Raw genomic sequence first — 20,254 nt, 5'->3', positions numbered from 1 at the left:
TATTTTTGCCGAATTTTTCTGAATTTCAAATTCAAAATTCGAATTTCGGCCAAATTTGACCCGAATTAGATATTCGGCCAATTTCCTTTTTCTTTTCTTCTTGACTTGCTTCCAATTCTTCAAAGTCACTTTAATGACTCAAATGGCAGCTGTTACAGCCTCTCCCCCTTAACAGAATCTCGTCCCGAGATTCCCGGGGTTAAATCCTCGGTTTTGAGAATGGAAAGAAAACTGCGTCAGGTCAACTACTCTTCTCTTTTCTGTACAGGGATAGTGGGGTGGTGGCTTTTGTTCATCTATTCCTGATGGTTTCAAATAATTCTAGATATTTAGACTCTAGGTCTTCAGCTTGTTCCCAAGTAGCTTCATCCGGAGTATGATTTTTCCATTGTACCTTGTAAAACGTGATACTCCGAGTTCGGGTATCTCTTGTCTTTTGATCTAGAATTTTAATGGGCCTTTCCTCATAGGTTAGATCCGGTTCAAGCTCAATTTCCGGATCTTCTAGAATCTCTTCTGGAACTCTTAAGCACTTTTTAAGCTGGGATACATGAAATACGTCATGTATAGAAGCAAGTTGGTCTGGTAATGACAGCTTATATGCCACCGGACCTTTTCGTTCCAGAATCTCATAAGGACCAATATATCTTGGGGCTAACTTACCCTTTACTCCAAATCATTGTACTCCTTTCATCGGGGATACCTTCAAGTATACAAAATCTCCGGTATGAAACTCCAAGGACCGTCTCCTTTTATCCGAATAATTCTTTTGTCGGGACTGGGCTATTTCCAAATGTTTGCGAATCTTCTGGACCTTTTCCTCGGTTTCCATAACCAAGTCTGACCCCAAATGTGTCCTTTCTCCTACTCCTGACCAATTTAAAGGAGTTCGGCATCTTCGACCATACAGGGCTTCGAAAGGTGCCATTTTAATGCTAGCTTGATAGCTATTATTATAGGAGAACTCGGCTAGGGGCAAACATTCGTCCCATAGCTTAGAGAAGGTAAGGACACATGCTCTCAACATGTCTTCTAAGATTTGATTGACCCTTTCTGTTTGTCCTCCAGTTTGTGGATGATAGGTAGAACTTCTAATTAGGGTAGTGCCCATGTCCTTTTGCAATCATTCCCAGAATCTGGAAACAAACTGGGAACCTCGATCAGAGATAATGGTCTTTGGTACTCCGTGCAAGGATACGATCCGGGCTATATAGAGTTTAGCATACGTCGACACCGGATAAGTAGTCTTGACTGGAATAAAGTGAGCTGACTTAGTAAGACGGTCGGCAATAACCCATATGGAATCATACCCTTTTGAAGTGGTAGGCAATCCAACTATAAAGTCCATGGAAATATCCTCCCATTTCCAGACAGGGATTTCTAAAGGTTGTAGTAAACCTGCCGACTTTTGTAGTATGGGCTTAACTCTTCGGCAAGTATCACATTCAGCTACATACCTTGCAATTTCAGGTTTCATCTTGGCCCACCAAAATCTTTGCTTTAAATCTTGGTACATTTTATTGCTTCCGGGATGAATAGCAAACTTAGACAGATGTGCTTCTTCTAAGATCAATCTTCTTAGGTCCTCATCTTTAGGAACTACTATCCTTTTCTTGAAGTAAAGTCCTCCTTCTTCTTGATTGAATTCGGGGACCTTCCCTTCGGCTTTTTGCTGATAAAGTATCTTAATCCATGGATCTTCTCTTTGGGCTGTTATAATCCTTTCCTTTAGGGTATCTTGGATCATAATATTCTGAAGGGTGCCTTGTTTTACTATTTCCAAACTCAAATCTTCCATTTCCTCACATAAGGTTTTAAGGTTAGACTGGACGGTAGTGCAGTGGCATTGGGCCTTTCTGCTCAAGGCGTCGGCCACCACATTAGCCTTACCAGGATGATAATGGATTTCTAACTTATAGTCTTTAATCAGTTCTAGCCACCGTCTTTGCCTCATGTTCAAGTCTATCTGAGTAAAGATGTACTTCAAGCTTTTGTGGTCAGTAAAGATACGACATTCACTACCCAAAAGATAGTGTCGCCATATCTTTAATGCATGCACTACAGCAGCAAGTTCTAAATCATGGGTAGGGTAATGCTCTTCATGATGCTTCAATTGACGAGAAGCATAAGCAATAACTCTGCCTTCTTGCATAAGAACACACCCTATGCCTATCCCCGAGGCATCACATTACACATCAAAGGGTTTTTCTATGTCAGGTTGAGCTAGCACTGGGGTTGTAGTCAGCAATTTCTTTAAGACTTGAAATGATTCTTCACACTCAGGTTGCCACTCAAATTTCACTTCTTTCTTCAATAATTCTGTGATTGGTTTGGAAATTTTTGAGAAATTGGGGATGAACCTACGGTAATAGCCGGCCATTCCCAAGAAACTTCTTACTTCATGAATAGAGGTTGGTGATTTCCAATCCAATATGTCCTTGACTTTTCCGGGATCTACTTCAATTCCTTTTTCGAATTATATGTGCCCAAGAAATGGAACTTTCTTTAACCAGAATTCACATTTACTTAACTTGGCATACAACTGGTGTTCCCGGAGTCGATTTAGAACAATGCGCAAATGTTGCGCATGTTCCTCTTCATTTTTAGAAAAATACAAGGATATCGTCTATAAAGACGACCACAAATTTATCTAACTCTGGCATGAATACTGAATTCATGAGGTACATAAAATGCGCTGGGGCATTTGTCAGTCCGAAAGACATAACCAAGTATTCATATAGTCCATATCGGGTTGAGAAGGCTGTTTTAGGTATGTCTTTGGGTTTTATCTTAATCTGATGATATCCTGACCGAAGGTCGATTTTTGAAAAGACCTTAGCTCCAGCTAGTTGGTCAAACAACAAGTCAATCCGTGGCAACGGATACTGGTTTTTAATGGTTACCGCATTCAAAGGGCGGTAATCCACACATAGCCTTAATGTGCCATCCTTCTTTTTAACAAATAGAGCAGGGCAGCCCCATGGTGAAGTGCTAGGTCGGACAAAACCTTTATCCAACAATTCTTGGAGTTGTATTTTTAATTCTGCTAGCTCCTTAGGTGGCATTCGATACGGTCTTCTCGAGATAGGAGCGGTGCCTGGTTCTAACTCAATAGTAAATTCTACCGCTCTATCAGGCGGTAGGCCAGGCAGATCTTCTGGGAATACATCTATAAACTCATTAACCACAGGAATAGATTCTAGAGTCACTGCTCTAGTCTTTTTGACCATCTGGTCCAAACAAGGATGAGCGGGTAATTGGAGCTCAAAAGGGTGGCCTTGGTCATCTTTCATACTAACGACCCGATTAACCATATCGATTTGAACTTTACGTTCCTTCATCCAATTTACTCCCAAAATAAGATCTATTCCTTGATCTTCCAGAATTAAAGGATAAGCACCCACCTTATTTCCTTCTAGGTTTAAAATCACATTGCGAGCTACTTGATTTGTATTCTGTGTAGCTCCAGTAGCTTGAATAGCATACTTGACATTTAATGTATGTACCTCTAGTTGGTGTTGCGTGACAAACCTTCTACTTATAAAAGTATGCGATGCGCCCGAATCAAATAAAACCATGGCAGGATAATTGTTAACAAGGTACATACCTGCCAGGATAGGCTCTCCTTCTGGAATTTCCTCCACATTCATATAATGAGCTTGTCCTGTCTTGGTGTTCACAAACTTACGACGGACAAACTTCTGTCCAGTGCCTTGGCCCGAGGTTTGAGCCCTTAAGTTTGCGTTTCCCCCAACCTTGGGAAAACGACAGTCCCGGGCGAAGTGTCCCGGCTTTCCACAGTTGAAACAAACCTGTGGATTTCCTGGAGGAGTAGGGTTACGAAACCCGAGAGTTGGTGCAATTCCAGGACGAGGAGCAGCACTGGGAGTTCTAACACTCCAAGGCTGGAAGGGCCGCTGCTGAAATGAAGGTCGATACATGGATCGAGGAGGACCTCGATATACCACCTTCATTCTTTGTGGAGCATTCCCAAAGTTTCCAAAAGGAACATTCTTCCTTTTCAAAGCTTCTTCTTTCTTTAAGGTTTCGTCTAGAATTCTCATCTTTTCTTCCGCGGTAATGGCTGTACTTACCGCAGAGCTATAGTCGGCGAAAGTGCAGGTGGACAACTTCTCCTGCATTCTTGCATTGAGCCCTCGAAGTTAACAATCTCTTTTCCTGGACTCGGTATTGACATGTTCTGGTGCATATTGGGCTAAGTGGTCAAACTCACTGGTATACTCCAGAATACTGCGGTTTCCTTGCTGTAGCCCTAAGAATTGTTCCAGTGTTATCCTCATGATACCTTCCGGCATGAACTGGGTCCTGAAGGCTTCCTTAAAATTCTCCCATGTAACCTCCTTTCCAACTGGCTGCCTAGCCAGATAGTTGGTCCACCAGGTCCCAGCGGTACCTTGGAGCTGGAGTCCTGCAAACTCGGCCTTTTGAGTGGTGGTGCATTGGGGGATTACTCGAAACTTCTGTTCCATTGTTTGAAGCCATTCATTAGCTTCAAGGGGATGCTCGGCCTTCAAAAATATTGGAGGACGGGTCTCCAGGAACTGGGTGTAGGATACACCCCGCTCTGGATCCCGCCGATGTCCACCATTACTAGTGTTCTGTACAATCATTTGAAGTAATCGAGCTTGTTCTGCCCCTGAGTTCATAAGGCTGGCTATAGCATCCGCCAGCGTTGGTGCTCTTGGTAAATTCTCCTCCGGGCCCCCTGACCCTGAAGCTCGTGGACCTCTTGGATCCGTCATGCTGTTAAAAGTAAACAGAACATTAATATCTAGGGTGCATTTTATCAATAGTTCCCTGCACACTAATATTTCACACATCACAGCATGACCACGCACAAACCACACTTATATACATAGCTATTTATAATACATAACTTGAAGTTATTATTTTTTTTACAAACCACCGTGCCACTTTGTCCATCTCACGTATCTTACATAAATATATTACAACATCTTGCAGACAAGGTCTCATCTCAACCATCGTAAGGGTAGATGCCTAGTTCCTCAGCATTAAGTCCTAGTCGAGCCATTGCTGCTTGCAGGATATCTTGATCTACTGTCATTAATGTTTGCCCTGGAGGAGCGACGGGTGGGGCTTGATTTACTGAGTTTTCACTTCCTGATTCCGGCCCGGGGTCGCTCGAAGTGTAAGAAGTGTAGGATGCGGAGGTGCTAACTCCGGAGTTTCCCTCCATCTCTTCGGGATCCTCCTCTTCTTCTCCGTCTTCTGGCTCCTCTTCTCCCCATTGCTGCATTGGCCCATAGCCCTATGGATCTAGCCCATCGGCGTTGGCATTGGCCCAGGCAAATTGTTGATTTCCCGCGGGAGCTTCACCCTGATCGTCCTCCATGTCAACATCAAATCCTTCTAGGTTCTCATGAGCATACAGATCAATCTCAGGAACTGTAGGTGGAGCAGGATCTTCCTCCACTTCTACCACAGGTACTAATTGGTCCGCTTCTTCTGGTTCGGTGGCTGGGGCTCTTCTGGTGGTGGAGGTGGTGGAACATTGACGATGTTTTGTGCAGGTACCTGGGCTTGCATCTCCTCCAAAGCCAGACGAAGTGATAGGATCTCGTCCAGCTGCTGGAATCTTTCTGCTTCAATCCTATTAACATTGGATTCAGCTTCCTCCCTTGCTCTATCTGCCATGCTCCTGCTGGCCTCTATGAACCCTTGCATCACCCGGAGTTTTTCTTCATAATCGTCGATTCTTCTGGATTGCTCCCTCATTATTTTCTCCATATCGTGCTCTCTTGCCAATGCTGCCTTTTTGTACAACTCCTTATCATGTCGGGCGCCCATCAGCTCCATCTTAGCATCTTCATTTTTCTGCCTCTGATTGTAATACTCTCTGATGCAAGATTGATGTAAGTTGTACATGGCCGTCATGTAATTAGAAGCAGCAGCAACCAAGATATCGTGCTCTACCCGAGAGGTGTTCTTCAAAGCTTTAATTCTTCTCTTCCAGATCCTGTCATCTTGATTCTTGATAGGATAGAACTGAGCAGAGCTCGACCCTATCTCCGCTTTGTGATTTTCACATAACTCGGTAAGAGCAGTCATAGCCACCCTTTCCATAGTGTCATTGAACTCAAAACCTGACTCCATCACCTCTTCTAGACTCCAATTGGGACGGATGTCGTCATCTGGAATATGCACATAAATAGTGCAGTACTGTTTGTGACCCGTATCTTCCTTCCTCCAATAATATTCTGGGGGATTGTGAAAGCCTAATTCTTGTAGCGTCTTCCAAAGCAACTGCACAAACCCCGGCTTATCCAAATAATGGCCGCGGGTCCATCCATCTTTATCAGTGTAGCCTTCTTGAAACATCCTATAAAAGAAACGAGGTCAAGTCTAACGGCACTCACCAAACCCAAAAATTTTGAAAATATGCTTATGCAACATGATGCAACGATTCCTACGGACTCACAGACTCATATACACACTCGTAAAGAAATTGGTGGCATCGTAATCTCTCCCTAAATAATAGACTACCGAATACTAGCGACACGCAGCAAACAGTTAGCATCTGCAAAACAAACAACCAGTTAACACTACTGCCACCTGTGACTTATATTTTCTTTATTTTAAAGTAGAGTCTCAGTTTTTAAATGGTAATATCTGTTGATTATCCCAACCTACAGCTCTGATACCAGCTGTGGCGGAACCGTCCAACTTAAACTGGTTTAAATGTGCCTAATTGCTGCCGACGCAGCAATTATTCGAAACGCATTTAAAATAGTATAAATCCGGTCGTCCGTCAAGTGTCCCTAGGACTCCTCAAAAGATCCACGTTGTGTTTCATAGCCATACATCAGGATAGTATCCGCGATGGGATAACATAAACAAACCTTACATTTTTACATACATATAAAAGGTACGAGTTATTACATAGATTGAAGCAAACTTAACAGTGTAGTGTTAGACAGAGCTCTAAGATTTAAAACATAAACAGTTCAGGAGGAGATGAGCATTTAAAAACTTCTTCTTAAGGGTATTGTGAGACTCATAACAATACCCTAGGGCTTCGGGGCTTCCTCCTCTGTAGACTCCTACGGAGCTTCTGAAAGATAGCCACAAGGGATAACCCTGAGTACGGGGTACTCAGCAAGTCTTACCCGACTAACCAATATAATAGCTTTCTTTGGAAGTGTATGCTAGCTTTTTGGTGTACTTGGCTAATACAACTTTTGCCGAAAAGCTTACTACGAGTGATGCCTTAGTTTTATCTTTTATTTGGGTTAAGTTATTACCTAACCATTCTAGATGATGAGAAAAGAGTAAATACAACAATAAGGTATTTAAGCCATACATCACTTATTTATCAGAAAGGTATATCATTCATGAATTTACACTACGATGCTCAACAGTGATCAAGTGCATTCATAACCGAGAATTGCGGCGATCCGGATCCATTTACATCCTGCAGGAGAGTACCCTGATCACCAGCTTTATACGATTGTCCAGGTCGTACATAACAACCTTTCGATTAGCAAAATCAATGATTGGGAATAAGACTACCCGGACCCAGGGATGCACCCCCACATGGGACCCCACGTCTGGCCCGATCACCATGTGAGTTTCAGGCTACGCCCCTGCCAATCTCCAGCACGTCAAGCGCGGGTACGAAGTATTCCCAATCATAGAGTTTACTAACCTACTGGGCTTTACTGGTCCCATACCCAATAAGTGATCAGATGCTTATCACTTGATCAAAGGTTAAGACAACGAATCGGGCCTTAACCAAATTAATCGAGCAGACAGAACTACATCTCTAGCTTCTGTCCGCTTCTCTATTTCCAAGTTATCCTTCCATATATCACATGTATGACTCAGAAGTTTTCCTTAAGGTTGGTAAACCAAGTATGTAAGCAATTAAGCAATTCTAGACTTGGGTTATCTACTAAAGGGTTGAACAAGTGGCAAAGATGTCCTTAAAGCAAGGCATGATCATACACAAGAATAGGTTTCAAGCAACTCCTAGAGCTAGTGCATATATATAGCAAATAACCGATAATTGGACACATGAAATAATGACTCCAAAATAGATAGGTATAGATGCACCGGGGCTTGCCTTGTTCGCTTAAAAAGTTAGTATTGTCCGACGGGTTGGCTTCGTAGGGGACCAATTCAAAGACTTCTTCGAATTCCGAAGATCCTTCTGAAAATTCCAAATAATCTCCTTCTTGTGCTTCGGAATCTATAGCACAACACATGCAGGGGTTAGGAATGCAAATTTTTGAATAAAAGACTATACAACTTTCCTTCATGATAAAATTGCAAACCAACAAGGACTATACAATTTATCATGATAAAGTTGCAAGCCAACACACGAAAACCCCAAAGATTAACCCACAATTTTTATTTTCTTACCTAATCCTTACTTAAGGCCTTTCTTTTATTTTTAGCAAAGGTTATAATTATTTTCTAACTTGAAAACCTAATTTCCTATGGGTTAAGAATAATTTGTGATTAAGAAAATGTTATTCCATATTTTATACATTTTATAAAGATTAAGTATTTATTTAATTACCTTAAAGGAAAGGCATTAAATAAATACCCAAATTTTTATTATTTTTCTAGGGTGTAAAAATTTTAATGCATAAAGGAAAATAAAACAAGCCTAACAAAATTGGTTTCACTAATTTTGGACACTCCTAGAAATTTCTGTGATTTAAATGGAGATTTTTTGTTTTAAACTAATTATTCTATAAAGGAAATCTAATTTTCCCGAAAAACACCCCCGGAAAACTTTTCTCACGCAGCTCGACTCTACCCTCTCTCATGCGCGCTGGGCCCACGGCACGGACCCACCTCTTCCCTATTCCTTTTCACCCGCCGGCCTCTCTCTCTTCCCCGGATGGGCCTCTTGGGCCGTTTTCTTTTTCTTATCCTCTTTCTTTCGCGAGCGCGGCTTGCCTCCTTCTGGGCCTTCGGCCCCTTTTTTCTCCACGGTCGACCGTCCCCCGGCTTCTTGGGCCTCTGAAGCGCCGGCCCACAGACACCTGCGCCCCCCCGGCCTCCTTTACTCCCCTGCCTTCTCTGACGCGCGGGCCCAAGGCTCCAGGCGCTTCCTCCTCCTCCCGCCAAAACGCGCGCGCGACAGGGGGCGGCGCGACTCGCCGGCCGGCGCCCTACCGGTGGCGGGACTAGGCCAAGACAACACCTCCGTGCCCTCACATACCCGTGCGCGGCAACAGCTCCTCGGGAGATGGCCGGAGCCATTCCCTCCACGGCGGCGGGCAGCGGCACCTTCGGCCGGTCGCGGCTACGCACGACGACGGCACAAACTACTCGAACAACAGCTACTACACCATCTTAGTATCCTAAGGACCTGCCTAAGACTACCCAAGAAGGAAGGGAACCAGCGCAAGGTGGTGCTCACCGTGAGCGGGAGGCGCGGCGACGGCGGACAGAAGCGGCGGCGGTTTAAGGCGTGCCGGCGAAGAAGCTGGGCGACAAGCTGCTAGGGTTACTGGTGGGGTGTGGGCGGAGGTGTGGATGGAAGGAATCGATGGGAGGTGCGGTGTGGTGGGAGTATTTTGCTCGGCGGCGGCAGCTGGGATAGAGGCGCTGGCGGCGGTAAAAAGACGGCGGTAGAAACGGCGGCGCGGGAGCGGTAAATATACGAACGGTTTACCGCGCGCATGGGCGACACCGTGGCCTACTCGTAGGCTTGCGTGGTGAGGAGGTGGCTTAGCCGTTGCGCTGGCGAGCGACCAAGAGCGGCGGCGGCGACACGTCGAGCTCGCTCTGTCACCGCTCCCCTTTCTTCTCTCTAACTCTCGTGACTTCAGATTCAAATTGCGGTTGATTTTCAATCCAACGGTCCCCAAGTGTCTTAACCGAAGTTGTAGATAAACTTGAATCCTCCAATTTTTATTTTGGCTCTACCCTGAGATAAACATCCGAGCACAGTGTAATTTGGATTTCTTTCTCGGCTTCAACTGAATTTTGCTGAACTTTAAGTTTAGTTCGTCAGTTAACTGACAGTGTCACTTATCTCATTTTGTGATTGAATTCAGGGATCCAAATCTTCCTTTTTCAGTCCAACTCCTTCCCATTCGTGTTCTACCATCTCCAAAGTTTCCATTTTGCTCAAGAACACCTACTCCTCTTGATCTACATTGCTCTGAAATCCATTTCAAAGTCGGCCACACACTGCTGTTTCAGACTTAGTCGTTTTCAGTAAGACAGTCACCTGTGATAATGTGCTGACTTTGAGCTTGGATTTGAATTCGTTCCCTTCACTATTCCTGGCTAACAACATCCAATTCTAGTAGTCCAAAGTCCATACTTCGATATGGTGTAGTTGTTCTGATTCACTTATTTGAAAAATTCATCAGAAATCAATTTTGAAAATAGACTCTGCTGCTGTTTTTCTGAATTCCTATTTTCGGACGGTGAACAGTGATTTCAGTTTTCTATTTCATTTCTTTGATTCTTTTGAGTATTTAGGATCAAATCTTGTTCCAAATTTTTGATCCTTAAGTTCTAGTCACTCTTATACTTCTATTCCATATTTTTGCCGAATTTTTCTGAATTTCAAATTCAAAATTCGAATTTCGGCCAAATTTGACCCGAATTAGATTTTCGGCCAATTTCTTTTTCTTTTCTTCTTGACGTGCTTCCAATTCTTCAAAGTCACTTTAATGACTCAAATGGCAGCTGTTACACTTCACATGTATTTTCTTCACATAATCAGCCCGCTGTGACGCTTCCATGTTAGCACGCTCTTGATGTGGCAGCGGTAATAAATCTAGTGGCGTAATTGGATTGAAGCCATACACCACCTCAAACGGACTGAGCTGAGTAGTAGAATGGACTGCCCTATTATATGCAAACTCCACATATGGCAAACAATCTTCCCACTCTCTTAAATTTTTCTTGAACATTGTCCACAGCAACATTGAAAGTGTTCGATTCACCACCTCGGTCTGTCCATCGGTTTGTGGGTGACAAGTTGTCGAAAACAGCAACTTGGTCCCAAGCTTAGCCCACAAAGTCTTCCAAAAGTAGCTCATAAATTTGACATCATGATCTGAAACAATAGTACGTGGCACTCCATGCAAACGAACAACTTCCCTGAAAAATAGATCAGCTACATGCGATGCGTCGTCGCTTTTGTGACAAGGAATAAAATGTGCCATTTTTGAAAACCTATCAACAATAACAAATACTGAATCCCTCCCCCTCTTAGTCCTAGGTAATCCTAAAACAAAATCCATGCTAATATCTTCCCATGGTGAATTATGAATTGGTAATGGAGTGTACAAGTCGTGAGGGTTCAGTTTTGAATTTGCTTTATGATAGGTTACGCACCTCTACACATACCTCTCAACATCACGCCGCATGTTAGGCCAATAAAAATTCTCGGACAACAGCATGTAAGTATTTTCTCTCCCAAAATGTCCATCAAACCACCAGGATGTGATTCTTGCAGCAATAACAAACGCACGGACGATTCTGGAATGCAAAGCTTATTAGCTCTAAACAAAAACCCGTCATGCAAGTGATATTTTTCCCAACCTTTCTTGGCCTTACACATTGAAAATGGTTCTGAAAACTCACGATCAGCAGCATACAATTCCCTCAAAGTCTCTAGACCTGGAACCTTAACTTCCAATTGATTTAGAAGTGTACTTTTCCTAGATAATGCATGAGCAACAACGTTCTCCTTTCCCTTTTTATAACGCACAACATATGGAAAAGATTCAATGAATGTTGACAATTCAGATTAGCTTGACCCTTTAAATATTTCAAAGCTTCATGATCAGAATGTATAATAAATTCTTTTGGCCACAGATAATGTTGCCAAGTTTCTAGAACACACACTAGAGCATACAGCTCTTTGTCATAGACAGGATAGTTCAATTGAGCACCACCAAGTTTCTCACTAAAATATGCTACCGATTTACCGTCTTGCATTAAAACACCACCAATACCAATTCCACTAGCATCACATTCAACCTCAAAGGCTTTAGTGAAATCAGGTAAAACAAGCAATGGTGCTTCAGTTAACCTCTTTTTCAATTCATTAAAAGAATTTTCTTGTGCCTTACCCCATATAAAAGGCACACCCTTCTTTGTCAATTCATGCAATGGGGCTGCAATAGTGCTAAAATCTTTCACAAAACGTCTATAGAAGCCTGCTAGACCATGGAAGCTTCACACTTGACTAACATTAACAGGTGTAGACCAATTTTTAATTGTTTCAACCTTAGATTCATCAACTTCTACACCCTGTCCAGAAACAACATAACCAAGAAATACCACTTTATCTTTACAAAAAGAGCACTTCTCAATATTAGCAAACAAGCGTTCAGATCTGAGCACTTCTAGCACTTGCCTAATGTGATCAAGGTGTTCATCCATTGTTCGGCTATATATCAGAATATCATCAAAATACACAACTACAAACTTCCCTATGAAAGCTCTCAAAACATGGTTCATTAAACGCATTAATGTACTAGGTGCATTAGTTAAACCAAAAGGCATTACTAACCACTCATACAAGCCAAATTTAGTTTTAAAGGCTGTTTTCCACTCATCACCTTCTTTCATTTGAATCTGATGGTACCCACTACGTAGATCAATTTTAGTGAATATAACAGCACCACAAAATTCATCTAGCATATCATCAAGTCTAGGAATGGGATGACGGTATCTAATTGTGATGCTATTAATTGCTCTACAATCGACACACATGAGCCATGTACCATCTTTCTTAGGAACAAGAATAACAGGAATAGCACAAGGACTAAGGCTCTCGCGTACATACCCTTTACTTAGTAGCTCTTGTACTTGTCACTGGATTTCCTTTGTTTCTACGGGATTGGTGCGATAAGGTGGACGATTGGGAAGTGATGCTCCTGGAATCAAGTCAATTTGATGCTCGATCCCACGAAGTGGTGGCAAACCAGCAGGCACTTCATCTGGAAATACATGCTCATATTCCTGCAACACATTAGAGATAGCACTAGGAAGAGATGTTAAGTTGTTAGTAGAAAGCGATGCGTCTTTGTACAGGAGTACCAAATGCACTAAATTGGGGTCAACTCGCATCTCTCTAATATCAGATTTGGTGGCTAGCATTACTAATTTAACTCTCTCATTCTTTCCTTTTCGGCTCAGTTTTGGCTTGTGGCTCTCACTCACCGGTTCTAGTTTGCCACTCTTTTTCTCCTTTTCTTGTGTGCTCTCTAGCTTCTGCCCACTCTCATGTGAAATTTGAGAAGGAGTCATTGGACGCAACACTATGTCTTTTCTGTTCCACTTCAACTTGTATTCATTACTCCGGCCTGAATGTTGTGCATCACGATCAAATTCCCACGGTCTTCCCGATAGCAAGTGACACACAGTCATTGGCACCACATCGCACTCAACCGTATCACAATAATCTCCAATCTGAAATTATACTTTCACCATATACTGAATTTTTAGTTCTCCACTATCATTCAGCCATTGCACATGATAAGGATGAGGGTGTCTCAAAAATCTCAGACCAAGCTTCTCGCACATTTCTTTGCTAGCCAAATTGTGGCAGCTACCACCATCAATTATAACGCTGCATACCTTGTTATTGACCTTAGCTTTGGTATGAAATAAATTGCAGTGCTGTTGCATATCAATCTTGTATTGAACACTAAGGACAGTGGGTGCAACGATAAGGGTAGGTCCTTGCTCAAAATCACAATAAACAGTACCTGGTGCCTCCTCTTCATCTTGTGCGTTGCTGAATCGCTTCGGAGTAGCTAGTTGTTCAGATTCTTCTTCACTAGCAGAATCATATTCCCCATTGTCCATTGCTAACATTGTCTTGTTGTTTGGGCAGTCCTTAGATGTGTGCCCATGTCCTAAACACTTCCAGCATTGAATTGAACTTGACTTGGCAGTTGAACCAATCGAAGATGATGCACTAGCAGCAGGACCAGCTGACTTTTTACTAACGCTTGGGGTATTTTCTTCTTTCTTGCTTGCTGTACCACATGCATTGGATCCACCAGAAGTGAAGTTCTTGCTCTAGTTGAATTTAGGAGTGGAGTTTCTACCTCCACTTGATGTGATGCGTGCAGAAAATGGAGTAGATCTTGGCTTTGCATCTTCTTGCACTTGTCGTTCAGCCTTGGTAGCTTGATGCACCAGCTGCACAACATTGTTATATGGCTGAAAATTGATAATTCGCTTGATAGAGTAATTCAGACCAGCAAGGAAACGTGCCATGGTTTGCTCCTAATCTTCTTGCACCTTGGCTCGAATCATGGCCTGTTCCATGTCTTTGTAGTATTCCTCCATAGAGCGAGACCCTTGCTTCAAATTCTGCAATTTATCAAAAAGGTCACGTTTGTAATGAGAAGGAACAAAACGTGCCCTCATCTCCCGCTTCATCTCTGCCCATGTAGCAACAGGAGGTTCATTGTTCTGCTCTCTTTGGTTCAACACTTGTTCCCACCAGATCAACGCATAATCATCAAACTCAAGTGATGCCAATTGTAACTTGGTGTCTTCGGTGTAATTGTGCATTCGAAAAATTTTCTCTACTTTCAACTCCCAAGTTGGATATGCTTCAGGATCATTAGTCCCACAAAATTTAGGAATAGTAATCTTAAGCTTCCCAAATCTGTCTTCAAATCTATTAGTTGTTTGATTTCACTGAAATCCACTATCACGATGTTCACCCAAAAAGGCATTGCGATAGCCAAAACGACCACGACCTCTTCCGTTACCACTTCCCTGCCCACCTCCACGTCCATGTGGATGGACAGAATTGGTAGCATCATGTTCACGATGTCCTTATTCTTCCAATTGTAAACGAGCAGCACGTTCCTCATCTGTTTCACCTTTAGGAGACCCATGAACACTTGCTTCCTCCTCATCAGCTTGGATTAGATTCCTCACATCCTCATCAGCTTGGATTAGATTCCTCACATCAGCGACAATGTCATGCCTTAGCTTCACCATGTGTCATTAGCTTGCTCCTCAAAATCTTTAACAGTTTTCTTGATTTCTTCAGATAGCTTCTCTGTCTTGTCTCGTAGTTCATTCAGCCCTGAAGTCATCTCCTTTCACAGCACATCTCGCAATGCATTGTACTGGAGACAAGTCACAGGTTCGTTATCATTGCCTTTCCCATCAACATCTTTTGCTTCGCTAGTTCCTATCATAGTTAAATTCCTATCTACTACAGCAAGTGTATATGTGGAAAAAAATGTGGAAAGCACTCAACCTACTCAAGCTTGGAGGGCTATGTTTATCCTAGCAAATCTGCACTCTTGATGTTGTCTCGTTAAGTAATAATCCAAATTAGAATACGATGCTTAGTTGCTGATCAAAAATGTAAGTGGAAAAAAAAGCAACTCACACACAAAGATAAATTGATCTTGATGCAACCAAGGAACGAGCTATACAATCTGAAATCAAGAAATAGGAGCTCACGTTGCACAAGATATGGAGAGACGCTAGCTGATTGCTCAAACAGACAATTAGGGCTACAAGATTTGCACAATGTAACAGCAAATTAAATCTGATCAACAACAAATATGTAATAAATGTGGTGACCAAAGCATGTTCTTTCCTTTTTTTTCTTACTGAATTCTTTTCCTTTTTTTCCCTCTTTTTTTTTGCTACTATGGTCAACACAGCAGACTTATAATATGATTCACAAAGATGATAATGTGCAAAGCCCTCGAGCAACTTCCTACAGCTAATCTCAATAGGTTCAAAGTTGTCACAAAGGATAGATGTTGGCTCACTATTTTTTTTATTTTCGAATTCATAGACTCTAAACAGAATAGAAAACTTAACACGATGAAATAAGAAAAATAAAGAACAGCACAAAAGGACACGCAAAGGAATTATGATCAGCAAGCTAAACACGATTCCAATGGACTAAAATCTAACAAAACTCACAAGAATAACAGATTGCAAACTAAGGGTTGATAATTTTTTGGCTTTTGTATAGGACAATAAACAAATACGTAGCTAGGGTAAAGATCCTACCGAGAAAACCTTGCCCTGATTACCAAGATGATACGGGATGCCCGACCTTCTCGAAGTAGAATCTGGATATGCCGTGAAATCCAACGAATTGGGTGAACAACACACTGCCCGTGCAACACACCTGTCACCTTGAATTCGCAAACCACGCGATTGATAAGCAATCCACTTGACCACGCAGAAGTGAATTGAATTGCCCCCTCAATTCCCAGCGGAAAAGCAAGAATAATCTTATGGCAGGAACTCCCAATTCCTATGTAGTTGTCGGTTTGCAATAGGCTAAACCCTAGATAAGAACAAGAGCATATGCTGCAAGTTTTGATGAATAATAAACGTGGTCTAAACTCTCAGGTCGTGTACATGGTTATTTATAACCCCTACAATAGTTTTGAGCCGACTTGGACTCAACTATGTTACAAAATAGAAAACCTAAGTTACAACCGACACGTTACGTTGATGATTGCGGACACCTCAGAAGGAATATGACAGCAGGGCCAGATTTGTTGGAAAGGTTATGAAATAATCTTTCCAACGAGTATTTAATCATCCCAATCCGACTTTGTATGGAGGAGTTATGCTATTCTTACTCCGTGTCTGTCTGGAGAGTCCAAACCGAGTCTGAACCGAATTAAACTCCTTCTATCTTTTGTCTTCATGATTGGCTCGACTTGAATCCATGTAGGACCACAATAGGATATCTCCCACACCCTCTGAACTTTCCCTCTAGTGCTGGAACCGTCCTCCCTCTCCTCCCTCATGATTCCATCATCAGATGCTTGTATTGTTAAGCACAGCTTCATTTCAGCAAGCCTCTTGTTTTGTTCCTTGGTCTTGACCTCCAATGGTACTAGTCCTTCAAACCTGAGAACAATTAAAGTACATGCATTAGGTAGTATACTATCCTCATCAAAAATATGTATATTACTAAGAAACAAATTCACCTTATTTTGTCTTTCCCATGCATGTGCTCGTGTTATTGGCCCTTTGTATGCATTGGGATTATTGTCTTGATCATTCGACGCATCAGCTATAGAAGAATGTGAGGAGCTTGGGAGATCCTCATCATCTGGTGAAAATCTTGATGGATCATTGGGGCCAGTGTACTCGTAGCCTAGATGGCAGCGTTGCTGCAGAGGTTGAATTCATCGCTTCATAAAGCTGAAGGTGACACCAAGACCGGTCAGACGTAGTTTCTTTAGATCTGCTATTCATTTCATCAGCTCAGGTACTTGCAGGCACTCTGAAGTGTTTGGCTCATCCAACCAACGGTTGTTCCATATAGGCCTGTGGCTTGACAACTTAGGAAGTCGAGGAATGTGGTTGCCAATGTAGCACCATCTTTCTTTCCACTCTGCATTGGAATCTCATCGTTTGATGCATCTGGATTCCCGCACCACCAACAAGGGTTGTGTGTTCTATCTTGGGTTGCAGTTTCACTCGGAAGAACTTTCGGAAAAGTTGAAAGTGAGGTCTGATTCCTAGAAACCCCTCACAGAAGTGGACGAAGATCGCAGTGTGGAAGATCCCGTTGGGGTTCAGATGAACCAACTCCAACTTATAATAATCCAATAAACCTTGGAATAAATCTGAGGTTGGCAATGCAAGACCATGCTCAATGAGTGGGCAAATATTACCGTTTCATTTGGGTACGCCTTCAAAGGGCAGGCGTTGTCGAATGCTGATCTCCAGGCAATAAAGTCCTGATCTTGGAGTAGTTTGGCGGCCACGAGCACCTTGATTTACTCCTCCTTCAAGGTTGACCGCTTCCAAGCAGCAACGGGATTGGGTGGTGCAGTCTGATCGGTCTTCCCGTACTTGGGTGCCGGCAACTACGGCTCCTTCTTGCCAGATTTCTTTTTCTTCTCGCCATCGGCAGTCTTGGATCTAGTAGTTTTCCTCCCCATCCTTGATGTCATGAGCGTCTTCAGCCGCATGCGCTCGGGGGCTAGGAGAGATGGAGGGCGGTGGCACAAGTGCTCAGAGATTGGGCAGTGGCGGCGGTGCTAGGGCTACAGTATAGAAGTTGGAGAGGCGAATGGCAAGGGTACAACGGAAGGGATAAACTTCCTCTATTATTTATAACAGTGGCACCGTAAATACTATGCGAAGTGAAAGGTTTCTAGTTTAAAGGATCCCCAAAATATTAGGAAACCCAATTGGCAGTTGCCTTTATTTCGGGAGGAGATAAGATCTTTTTTCAGAGATGGTCACGTTGACAAAATGTTGACCCTTATACCCACCAAACTAGCCGGCTAAAGGCTCGGGGGCTGTGTGCCACATGTCCATTGACAAAAAGTTTTTTCTCCAGGTTTTAAGGGAAAAGTGATGCAAATTACAGATTGACCCTCAGCCTGATTCTTCGATTCAACCTAAGACTCTGGGGCTACTCCATATGGAGTGCGACTTTTGTCGCATTTCCATACAAATTCAAGGGTGAAGATTACAAGGTAAAAGTTCAAAAGGGGTTTGAGCACCTTCCAGCCTCATGGAAGTTTTTGAGCACCTTTGAAGATCTAACCAGATGAAGTACTCAAGGAGTATCGAGAGTAGTCGGTAGAGACTTCAAAAGTACTCGGTTTTGCTACATTTGGCTAAAAAGTACCTAGGGGTTTGTCGTACATACATCTATGGGCCCACCAAAAGATTTGGACAATCCCAAATATGGGGCTGGATACTGAGATGCACCTCACATGGAGACCATGGCGCAGGGTGGCATAGTCTACATGGAAAGGCAGGAGCTAGTCGAGGATTAGGAAAGTATTCGTTGTAATAAGAATAGAACTCCTCTAGTCCTATCCGACTAGTATTCTTGTAAATCAATCGACCTGTAACCCTACCCCCGACTATGTAAGGTGAGGCAGGGACCCCCTCCAAAGCAACTCAATCCAACCAACACACAGGACGTAGGGTATTACGCTCTTCAGTGGCCCGAACCTGTCTAAATCGTGTGTCTACATTTACCTTTGAGTTCCTGATCCCTACGAGCCCCACCGACCAAAACACTACCTCAGGCACCCCACTCGGTAGGTTGCCAGGTCTAAACACTGACAGACCTCGAAGCTGTGAAACCATAGTCTAGTCGGAGTAGGTCATCGCCTCGAACTCGTTACACTAATCAGCTGATCTGCCTACAGGCTGAGCGCTATCCACCGCTAGTCTTGATCCGAACCCCGACATAACATGACTAAACGGTATGTACGTATATAGATACTGTAACTTGTAGTAAACTTACTTGGTCCTTAGGGGCCGAGAGCGAGCACTCGACTCCATAAAGAATGTGCCAAAGCACCTGCAATGTACCCACGACAGGTACACCAACTTCTCGTAAAGTCTCAAACAATGTACCTGCCACAGGTACAAGGAACAGGGAGGGTCTAGAACCTCTCCCCATGCTAGGTACTGTCATTATACCGACCGCGGCTCACTCCCGTCAAAACACGTCAAGGAATCACACACACCAAAAACTCACACAAAAGTGTACAAGGATTCCCATCACCACATCCATGGCATAGACATGCCCATCCATAACTCAACAGTAGTGTATATGGAATAAAGTAAGGTGGACTAGGTACGAGTCTGTAGCTAGTCCACTAAGTAAGTAGCAAGGAAAGCAGGATAAACCATTATCAAGGCATGGCTAACAAATTGGCTATGCATTCAATCATCAACCAAGCAACATAAATAAAGCGCTAGCAAACTAAGCATGCATTGGATCTATAGAATTGGGAGTGACATGAAACTTGTTCCATTGTTGTGGCTGTCCTCTCCTGTGTAGTCGGGGTCTTGGGAATCTTCGAGGTCATAGTTCGAGTCTGGATAGAACAAGATACGACATGTTTATAAATTATCGGCAATGCATTTATACCAAAAACTCCAAAATAGAACAACCAAATAACATCAAAATAGCTGCAATAAGCAATGATTTGATTTCTACGAATTTAGTTCAACTGATTTCATATTTTTCTGGAGCTTAAATGAATTAGTTATGAATTTTTAAAGGAAAAAAGGATATTTAAAATATTCAAATTATTTTAGAACAAAAAAAATAGAAAAAGAAGGGGACACGTGTCAGCTCCAGTAGCGCCACGTGGCAGCCTGAGTTGGTGCCACGTGTTAGGAAACGTCAGCGTTGACCGTGGTCAATGGTCAGCTTTGACCTGGTCAACGTTGACCAAGTTACGGTTAACTGGGCCCACCTATCAGCAGGTGGGCCCCACAAGTCAATGCC

The sequence above is a fragment of the Setaria italica genome, chromosome III (genome assembly GCF_000263155.2).
Source record: "Setaria italica strain Yugu1 chromosome III, Setaria_italica_v2.0, whole genome shotgun sequence".
Classification (NCBI taxonomy): Eukaryota; Viridiplantae; Streptophyta; class Magnoliopsida; order Poales; family Poaceae; genus Setaria; species Setaria italica.
This window is presented reverse-complemented; position numbering follows the sequence as displayed.